At 47.3% G+C, this 10,049-nt stretch overlaps 1 non-coding gene across 1 annotated transcript; it reads left to right on the top strand.

The window, feature by feature from the left end:
• The first annotated feature begins 1,549 nt into the window (after positions 1-1,549).
• trnaf-aaa (transfer RNA phenylalanine (anticodon AAA)) lies at positions 1,550-1,622 on the top strand. Its single transcript has one exon. It is a non-coding gene; the product is annotated as a tRNA-Phe (tRNA).
• Positions 1,623-10,049: the final 8,427 nt, after the last annotated feature.

Here is a 10,049-nt window from a genome sequence, read left to right as displayed (position 1 = left end):
AGATAGTGGTGCCCAGGAACCTGAATGACTCTACTGCAGCCACAGTGCTGTTCATGATGAGATCTCAGAGTGAGGAGAGTGAGGAAAAGGGCTAAGAAAATGACCTTGGACCCCTCACACCCAGCCCAGAAGGCATGCCTTCTGAACAATTAAACTTTCATAATTATACATCATCCATCACAACTGACATATTTATACACAGAATCCAAAATTTGTACACTTGTAAACTGCACACTTATAACATATCTGTACATTTATCTAAACAATTACATTTTTATCTGTACTTCTATTTCTGTATATAGTACATTATTTAATTTCTGCTTTTTTTATTACATTAGTGTTATATTCCATCTTATTCTGTGTATTCTGTGTGTATGTTTGCACTATCATGTATGTCTGCTCTATGTGTTTACTTTCTTCTGCTCCTGTCGTTCCTGTCGTCAAGTCAAATTCCTTGTGTGTGTAAACATACTTGGTATAAAGCTCTTCTGATTCTGATTCTGATATAATATGTGGATACCTATGCAACATGTTAGTGTTCTAAGAATCTTTAATAGTTTGCATATCAACATCCAATCCAGTTCCATATGCAAATTACCGTGCTCGCAGACAAAGGGTCATAAAACCCCCCAGTATTTCCAACCTCCCACTTGGAAATTCAGCCTTTCTCATTGGACAAGCCCATCCTGAGAGGCGTGACTCGTCTCAGACTTTAAAGGGCTCACGCACAGTTCCACCCAGTTATTTTGCTAAATCTTCTGATTGCTGCCCGTGTGGAGAGCTTGAGCCGGTGCGGGTGTGCCCGGTGGGCTCCAACATATAGCCCTTCAGTCTGCGGTTCTGTTAGTTTCTGAGAAGATAAGGATGTGAGCTAGAAACTCTTCTGCAACCCTAAATCTGCACCAGGCTTCAGCCTAGTCTTTCCATTCATCAAGATCCTCTGACTCAAAATGGTACTTTCTCATCACCTAACTTCAGCCAACCAACTGGAGCCCCAAAGTGCATCAGGACTCTCTTTCAAACAGGAGAGACATGGAAGTATCAAACTTAGTGTTATTAATTGATACATTAAGTATCATTTGTACCTTGTTACAAAGGTGTGTTTGAACTAAGAAACTGATGTTTCCTTCAGGGTGTAGATCTGCTGAATATCAAATTGTACCATAGCCTCATGTCTTTATTTGTCTTCTCTTTACTGCTTAAGCTTTAACCCGAACAGCGGTTTCAAAGCCGCAGGTGGGCTCATCCGGATGTAGCGAATCAGCTCAAAGGGGAAATATGAATAATTAATTATAACTAGTTATAATTAATTATTCATATTTCCCCTTTGAGCTGATTCGCTACATCCGGATGAGCCCACCTGCGGCTTTGAAACCGCTGTTTTTGAGGAGCGGCTGTGGTCCTGCTTTCTTTGGCTCAATTGCACTGCATTGTTAGGTACTTGTCTTTCAGTGTCGACATCTTGTCCTTTTTTTACTTGGTCTCTTAAATACAGTTCACGTTGCGTTGAGAGGGTCACTCAGTCGGGCTTAGAGATTGGCACATTGAGGCTGAAATAGCTCAGTTGGGAGAGCGTTAAACTAAAGATCTAAAGGTCCCTGGTTTGGTCCCGGGTTTCGGCAGAGGGGAGCCGGGAGTGCTTTTTGGACACCATTCTGTTGCTCGCGGGTCAGTTGCTTTTCTCAGTGCCTCTTTCTGAGTCATTTCTACACTGCAAACAAAAGGGCAGACGCCCCTGCTGCTGCTTGGATCCATGATGTAACGGTTAGCACTCTGGTCTCTGAATCCAGCGATCCGAGTTCAAATCTGGGTGGAACCTGCTAGCTTTTGATTGGCAGTACTCGGCAAAGAGGAGACTACGTCACAACCTTCTCTGTGGCAGCGTGTCTTGAAAGGGAGTGATACAGTGGCCTCCTTTAACCGTGCACCTGTGATGAGTCTGACATGGTGAGTGTTCCCAAAGAATCTAGAACACACATTAAACTGAACAGGAACAACGTTGAACTAAATTGAGCAGACCGGTGTCACAATTACTTTCTGTTAAGAAGCATTACAGACCTCAGTTTCTCTTCAGCGAAAACAGCCTGATGTGTGTGGCAGTGTCGCAATGTAGCCTTCTGCCGTTTAATTCAGCTCATGTATTTTGTTGTTGACATTTTAATCAACATTATACTGTGAAGGCAGGCCAAGCTAGGGCAGGTACGGCAAAATCGAGATTCTCAGAAATCCGGCCAGTTGCATGAACCCTCTTTCTGCACTTGCTAGCTACAGAAGCAGGATGTCTGAGCTAGAGACCTGCGCAGGACGGATTTTTCAGTCCTGCTCCCGCCCGCTCCCGCAAGATTCTGTCCCATGCCCGCCCGCTCCCACAGAAATATATCTTATCTGGTCCCGCTCCCACCCGCGACATTCATGTTTTGTCCCGCTCCCGCCCGCAAACAAACAATTTTTTTTAGTACATATAAGAAATTTACATGAAATGGTTCTGTAACATCTCCTAAGCTCCACAACATCCCAGCATAAACGTTCCTGATAAAACATTTGTTATTTAGGCTAAGCATCAACATTCACAAACCACTGTTATTTTTTACAGAAAAACAAGCATGGTTTGGCATGGCAGAATGCGAGCAGCGCTTCCTGTATTATCACTAAAAGCTGACAGCTCAGTTCATCGCGATCTCATAAAGCTCTGTTGTAACACAATGTACATATGCACAATGAATCTTTCACAATGTCTTCACTTCATGTGTTAAATTGAGAGGATTTGTGAGCAGGCAATTTCAGCACTGCGGTGAGTGGATTCTAAATTAATCACCACTGATTGGCCATTGCGTTCTGAAATCAACAGCTGAGTCTGTGATAAGCTACATTGCGCAACCCTTTAAACACGTGTTATAAATAGAAACTCTGCCTAGCTTGCGCATGTTGATCATTTTAATGTTAATATTAGTTCTTCTTTTTGCCTTTGTGCAACAGATAAATAACAATATGTTTAGATAATTTCTATTTTGCGGGAGTCCCGCAAATCATTTTATTCTCCCGCATCCCGCACACACGATGTAATGGTCTGGGTGTCTGTCCCTTTAAGACTCTGATTCGGGGTTTCCTCTGCCCCTGCACTCGTGTGTATATGCTGGGGGAAAACACATTGTACTTTCTATCGTTTGGTTGCACCTTCCTTTAACATTAATACATAGGTTGATGGTGACCAATCACCTCTGATTGGCCATTGCGTTCCAGAAATCAACAGCTGAGTCTGTGAAGCTACATTGCGCAACCCTTTAAACACGTGTTATAAATAGAAACTCTGCCTAGCTTGCGCATGTTGATCATTTTAATGTTAATATTAGTTCTTCTTTTTGCCTTTGTGCAACAGATAAATAACAATATGTTTAGATAATTTCTATTTTGCGGGAGTCCCGCAAATCATTTTATTCTCCCGCATCCCGCACACACACAAGTCTCTTCCCACCCGCACCCGCACATAAAGAATTGTCCTGCGCTGCACCCCGTTGCGTTGGTCTCTAGTCTGAGCGACTGAAACATCAAGCACAGTAAAATACGTGGCCAGGCGTCCTCCATTGCAAAAGGCCCAGTGGCTCGTTGGTCTAGGGTAGGGGTGTCAAACTCATTTTCACTGAGACACAAGTCATTACATTAACTTTGTTAAAAACTTTTTTTGTTACATCTATGGCACAACAAATAATTGTGAGCTGCTAAGAACGTGTTATGGTATGCTAAGAACGTGATATGGTATGAGCCCGGTCTCATGCAAATGCGTATCAATAGAACGATTTTCTGTTTCTATTTGGCATGCGATTTATACGCAGAAATGTACTTTGGTGTGCATATGATACGCAATCAATACTATGTGACACTGTCACACAAGGGACATGTTTTAACCGCTCTATTTAGTGATTTTGTGTATTATAGAGTTGTAATTGGTTTACATGTTCTTAAGTCCATTTTATGCCTATTATCCGTTTTAGTGGGTGTGTATGTCTTTAAGAACTGTATGGTTGGCCTGTCAGGTGATTAGTCACCTGACAGGAAGCAGGAACCCCATAAAAAGAGCAGCATGGCAAACATTCCAGGAGGCTAACAATAGGAGAATTAAATAGTGCATTAAGAAGTACGGATCACTTGCAGCAACTTGGATTGTATATACACAGGTGGACACTCACATTGGGACTCAACGACACACTGGGATTCTTGGACTGTTTTTAGGGTATGGTTAAAATAACTGCATTATTTTAACAGATTGAGTTGACCTGGTTTTATAGTGTTGTTTTAAAGTCTTTTAATGTGAACCTGTAAATACACCATTCTTATTAACCGTATTTCTAGTTTGTCATTCTTTTAACACGTTTTAACTCTCACACAGAAAAGTCAGACCCCCTTTCAATTTTAGTAACCCCCAGACTGACACGGGTGGCAGTGTCGTGCTGGTCATAGGTCAGTGTGGCGGTACGGATGGGCGTGTTGACGAGCCACTGATTTGCCACAATCTCTGCTTGCGTTTCTGTGACTTGTGTGCGAGGCTTGGCCTCAGCGGGGCAGAGTGTTTCTCTTTGCATGGGTTGTAACCCGCAGATTCCTTCAGTGTTGTCTCGAAGGAAGGGCTTGCTGGGGCAGAGATAATGAATGTCTTTGGTCAGGGTACACATGCGCAGGTTTGGGGCCAGGTATAACTGTGGGTTATTGTCGTGGTAGGCTACCATATCTGGTGTGTGTATTCTGATGTGAGTGTTTCCCTGCCAAAATCCAACATTGACAATGTCTTTGAGTCTGTAAATGTTGTCAGATTCAATGATGGGTAGATTCAGAAGAAACGCCATCTCGCTCTGCTCAGGGTCAACATGTAGCAGGATGGACCCTCCCAGGGAGTAGGCAAGGTGGGCTTGAAGAGGGTCAGCTGGACGGGTAGTTACAGAGGATAACACTGTTTGTACTAGGCTCAGGGGCACCAGATACGGAGGAATTCTACCCATGGCTAGGCTGTCAATGGAGGAGCTCACCTCACGGAGCATGTCAGACATCAGTGCGGTGACCAGCTGAGTTTGGGCAACATCATTCTGTATAACAGAGAATAACTGTTTCACGGAGTTTACAGTTTGGTTCAGCAGGACACTGTGGGTGTTCAGAACCACCAGGGTGCCCTTCAATGATTTGCCTATAGTCTGTAGGGTTTGGCTCTGTAGTGTGAGTTGTTCTCTCAGCTGGGGCATCTCAGTCTGGATCTCCCTTACATGTTGCCTCAGGGTAGATAGGCTCACGGAGTTGACACTGGTCACTCCCAGGTTGAACAGGGTTCCAACAGCAGCAGCAGCTCCGAGCAAGGCCCCTAGGAATCGTTTGTCACGCCTGTTATGTCCGCTTAGCTCTGCTTGAGTGACAGTCATTTTCTGCAACTGAGAGAGCATGTGTTTGATATCGGCTTCTGCGTGAGCGAGGGTATTCTCAGTCCATTGGGCACCTGCCCAACTGTAGTGTGCAGCTGCCCGGGGATAATGTGTCCGGTAGACATTTCGGGGGTCGAGTCGGACGTACACCTTCTGGGTGTGAGTCCTACAGTTGGTCATAAGAAGTCCAGGTTGGTCCCTCAGTGCAATGCCTGATGCTGGACCTGGTGATGTGATATCGGGTTGCGGCTGTCCTCTGTTTAGCTGGAGGCAGAGGATGGAGAGCCACAGCAGCATCCTGGTTCAGAGAAAAGGGAGAAAGGCAGTGGATCAGTGAGGGAAGTTCTTGTCTGTTCGAAACAGTCTTTGTTTGAGGACTATAGCAAGGCCTAGTTAGCACTAGCTCCCCCCTGTCCTTCCCTGCCAGCAGCCACATGTCTCTTGATCTGGTTACGATGGACCCATTTGAAAACTGGTTCTTTCTGTCCCCGACTCAGCTTGATCCGATATGCAACAGGGGAGAGTTTGTCCACAATCTCATGCGGTCCTGTCCAGTGTGGCAGAAACTTCTTTGATAGCCGATGAGAGGTTGTCTGAGGAGGCTGTGCGTAGCTGTGGTACCAGACCCTGTCGCCCACATCCAGTTCTTTGTGTGACGCCTTCCGGTCGTAGTATGCTTTCTGGCCTTCTGCGCTCTTTTGGAGTCGTTGTTGGGCAAAAGCAAATGTGGTTCTCAAATGCCGGTGTAGTTCATCAAGGTATTGATGAGTGGTGTAGGCGGTGACAAGGTTGGAGTCTCCTGGCTGGTACAGCAGGTGCAAGGGCAATGTCATTTGCCGGCCTGTCATTAGTTCGAAGGGAGGCACACCTGTTGACTCTTGTGGAGTTGCTCTGATAGCCATGAGCACCAGGGGCAGTTTCACATCCCAGTCCTTTTGGTTAGCAGACACATATTTTCTTAGCATGCTGACCACTGTCTGATTCGTCCGTTCCACTTGGCCCGAAGAAATTGGATGGTGACTGATGTGCAGTTGTGCTTGTACTCCCAGGAGTTTCCAAATCTGCTGCATGATCTCAGCTGTGAAATGGGTGCCTCTGTCTGAGTTGACTCTCAGCGGCAGCCCGAACCTGGAGAAAATGTGATTCAACAGGAGGTATGCTGTAGTTTGAGCAGTGTCATTGGGTGCTGGGAGGCATTCTACCCACTTTGTGAACTGGCACACGACTGTGAGGAAATACTTGTTGCCTCTTGTTGACCTGGGTAAGGGTCCGACCCAGTCAATTTGAAGGTCTGACCAAGGAAACGTGACTCCTCTGCGCTGCAGTGGGGCTCTGTGGTTTGGGTTAGACGGTTGGAATTGGCAGCAGACAAGGCATCCTTTCACGTACTCTGCCACATCTTGCTGCATGCCGGGCCAGTATGCCACTTGTTTAAGTGTCTCATAAGTGGCTCTTGTGCCGTGGTGTCCCGCACATGGTGCGTCGTGAGCATACATCAGCATCACCCCCCTTAGGCAGTGTGGCACCACAAGCCTTGGTGCAGTGAGGTCATCAGGGGCATAAAACAGGATGTTGTTTATCACACGCAGCATGTGTGTTACGTGGTATAGCCGTTTGAGGCTTGGGGCAGCAGCAAGTTCATCTGGTGTGATAGGGTGGCTGGAGGGGTCAGAGAGGTGGTGAAGGATGGTTTTGATGGCGGAGTCAGAAGCTTGCATGTCGGCAATGTCATTAGTGGAGATTTGAGGAGCCAGCGTAAGCGGCTGTGAGGTGGGCATTGTGGTGGGTTGAGTGTGTTTGCTGCGGGTTATGGCTGCCACGTTAAGGGTGGGTTGGTGGGTTGGTGGAGACCATAACTCGCCGTGTAGTGCACCTGCTTTGGCTAGGGCATCCGTTTGGTCGTTGAGGTCCTTGTCTGGACCAGGTTGCTTTGAGTGTCCTTTCACTTTCTTCCAGTAGACGATCATATCATGTTCACTTGTGATGTCGTCGCATGCCTGGAACAGGTGTTGGTGTTTAACTGGTTTGTTGTTTGCTGTCTTGAAACCATTTTGCTTCCAGCCTGGAAGATGGCATGTGAAGCCAAGTCTGGCATAGTTGGAGTCTGTGCAGATGAGCAGTTCTCTGATGTTATGGGTTGATGCTATCTGCAGGGTTATGAGAATAGCTGCTATCTCAGCATATTGTGATGATTGTGGACCCAGTTTGAAGTGTTGTGGTGGGCAGGGTCGATCATTTAGCCAGAGAACACCAGCACCTGCCTTTAGGATGCCCTCGTGGTTGTAGGAACATCCATCGACGTAGGCTGTGGGCATGCCTTGGCAGACATTCTCGTCAAAATACCTGTGGCAGGTAGGTGGCGGTGGTTGGGGCCTTTCTGCTTCTACGATCTCAGTCGGTGTGTCATCGGAGCAGCTTTGGCAGGCTGCCAGGCCGTTTCCCAGCGCCGACTTGTGATTTTGAGCATATCGTGCTTCTATGTTGCGCCATTGGAGGGCCATGAGCCATGTGGCTATGCGTGCGTTTGTGACCACACCGTCGCGGATGCGCTGGCTGTTGAGGAATGTGACAGGCTGGTGACAAGTTTCTATGATCACTTTCTGTGCTCCGATGTAGTTGGAGAATCTCTGGATGGCCCATACAGTACAGAGCAGGGCTTTCTCACAGTCTGAGTATTTGCACTCTGGGTGAAGAAGAGTCTTGCTGGCATATGCGACCACTCTTTTGTCCTGGTCATGCCGTTGGTATATACCAGCGCTGAGGCAGTGGCTGGAGAATCCAGCGTCCAAGTAGAACTCCTTCTGTGGATCTGGGTAAGCCAGACATGGAGCAATGCACAGATGTTGTTTCAGCTCATTCATGGCATTTTGCTGTTCGTCTGTCCAGGCGAAGGGGCAGTCCTTTTTCAGAAGGGCAGTGAGAGGGCGTGCAATGTCCGAATAGTTCTCAATGAACTGCCTTGAATAGTTGCACACGCCTAGAAAACTTCGGAGTTCTGAGACATTGGCAGGTGGTTTAATGTTCTGAATGGCCTGGATGCGGCTGGTTTGTGGCTCAATACCTCGTGGTCCGATGAGTATGCCCACGTAATTGACCTTGGTTTTGCACCATTGTCCTTTGTGGAGGGCAATCTTGGCACCGGCGGCGGTCAGTTGGTGCAGGACGTGGTCAATTTCTTTCAGGTGATCGGTCACCGTCGTGTGTTTCATCAGAAGGTCGTCAACATAGATTAAGTTCCCTCTTACCCTGGCATCCGGGCATGCTTTGTTGAGGAAGATGTTAAATTCGGCTGGTGAGTTGGCATAGCCGAATGGGCACCTGGTGAAGGTGTACTGCCGATTGCAAAAGGTGAAAGCCAGCTTGTGTTGGTCATCTGGATGCACTGGTATAGTCCAAAATCCTGAGGCCACATCAAGAGTGGAGAAGATTGTGGCTCCTCTGATTCTTGGTATCTCCTGTTCCAGCTGGGTCATAGGCCATCGCGACAATGGCACCTGTTGATTCAGTTTCCTATAGTCGATGGTCGGCCGCCACTTGCCATTTGATTTGATGACAGGCCAGATGGGGGCAGAGTAGGTGCTGTTACACGGACGAATGACACCCTTCTCAAGCATAGAGTTGATGATCTCCTGTACGGGTTCGTACGATTCAAGGGGGATCTTGTATTGCTTGACAAAAGTGGGTGGAGCTTTTGGGTGCGTTGGGACACGCACAACATGGAGGTTAGTGAGGCCACAATCTAAAGAGTCCTTGGCAAATGATTCCTTGTATTTGTACAGGACTTGACGGAGTTTGTGGCGGTCTGCATCCTCCTGTATGGCATCAGCATCTTTCAGAATTTGCTGGACTTGTGTCTCAAAACCTGGGTATGGCTCTTCTGTCGTTAATTCCTCTGTGCCGTGGGCGGTCAGAGGTGCAGTCACGCTGTCATTTATGCAGGTGGAGTGGTTAGAGACCGTGTACACGGCAAAGTGTTGGTCTTCTGTTAGTTCTGTTCTACACACCTGCTCCTTGACCACTGGCATGACTGAGGTTATGGTGATGATCTTGAAGGGTGCTGTTGACATTGTGTGGCCCGAGCTTCCTTCTGGAATCGTTGAATCTGAGATGGGTCCAATTATTGGTAGAATTAGTTCAAAGTCATGGAAGTCATAACTCACTAGCCAACCCAGACGGTACGCCTTAGGCACTCTGACATCCGTTGCCGTGCAGTTATTGAACAAGATGTAGACTGCCCGAGATGTCACTTCAACGAGGGGTGTGGCTTCCAAAGTGAGGCCCAGTTCCCCACATTCGGGTGAAGGTTGGAAGAAGCCTAGGGTGTGGCTGAGAGCTTGGCCGCTTCGCAGGTTGAGTCGAACAGCGACCCCTTTGGTGTAAGCTGGTACTACAGTCTCTTTTTCATTGATTAGCGTGCAGGCCTCAGGGATGGTTTGGCCTGACAGGAGGTTCTCATGGTTGACAGGAACTGTGGGTGGCTGTGAGGTCATTGGAGCCCATATCACTTCATTGATCATGTCCACGTGAGCCCTGAGGCGAATCAGAATGTCTGCTCCGATGTAGACATCATGCGGTGCGTCTGGAAGGACCAGGAAGTAATGGGTTAGACACCTGTCATTCCACCTCAAGTTCAGGGCACAGGTGCCC

The sequence above is a fragment of the Sinocyclocheilus rhinocerous genome, unplaced genomic scaffold (assembly GCF_001515625.1).
Source record: "Sinocyclocheilus rhinocerous isolate Xijiao unplaced genomic scaffold, SAMN03320098_v1.1 scaffold1449, whole genome shotgun sequence".
NCBI lineage: Eukaryota > Metazoa > Chordata > Actinopteri > Cypriniformes > Cyprinidae > Sinocyclocheilus > Sinocyclocheilus rhinocerous.
The sequence above is the reverse complement of the archived record's forward strand: the minus strand, read 5'-3'. Positions and strand labels throughout refer to the sequence as shown.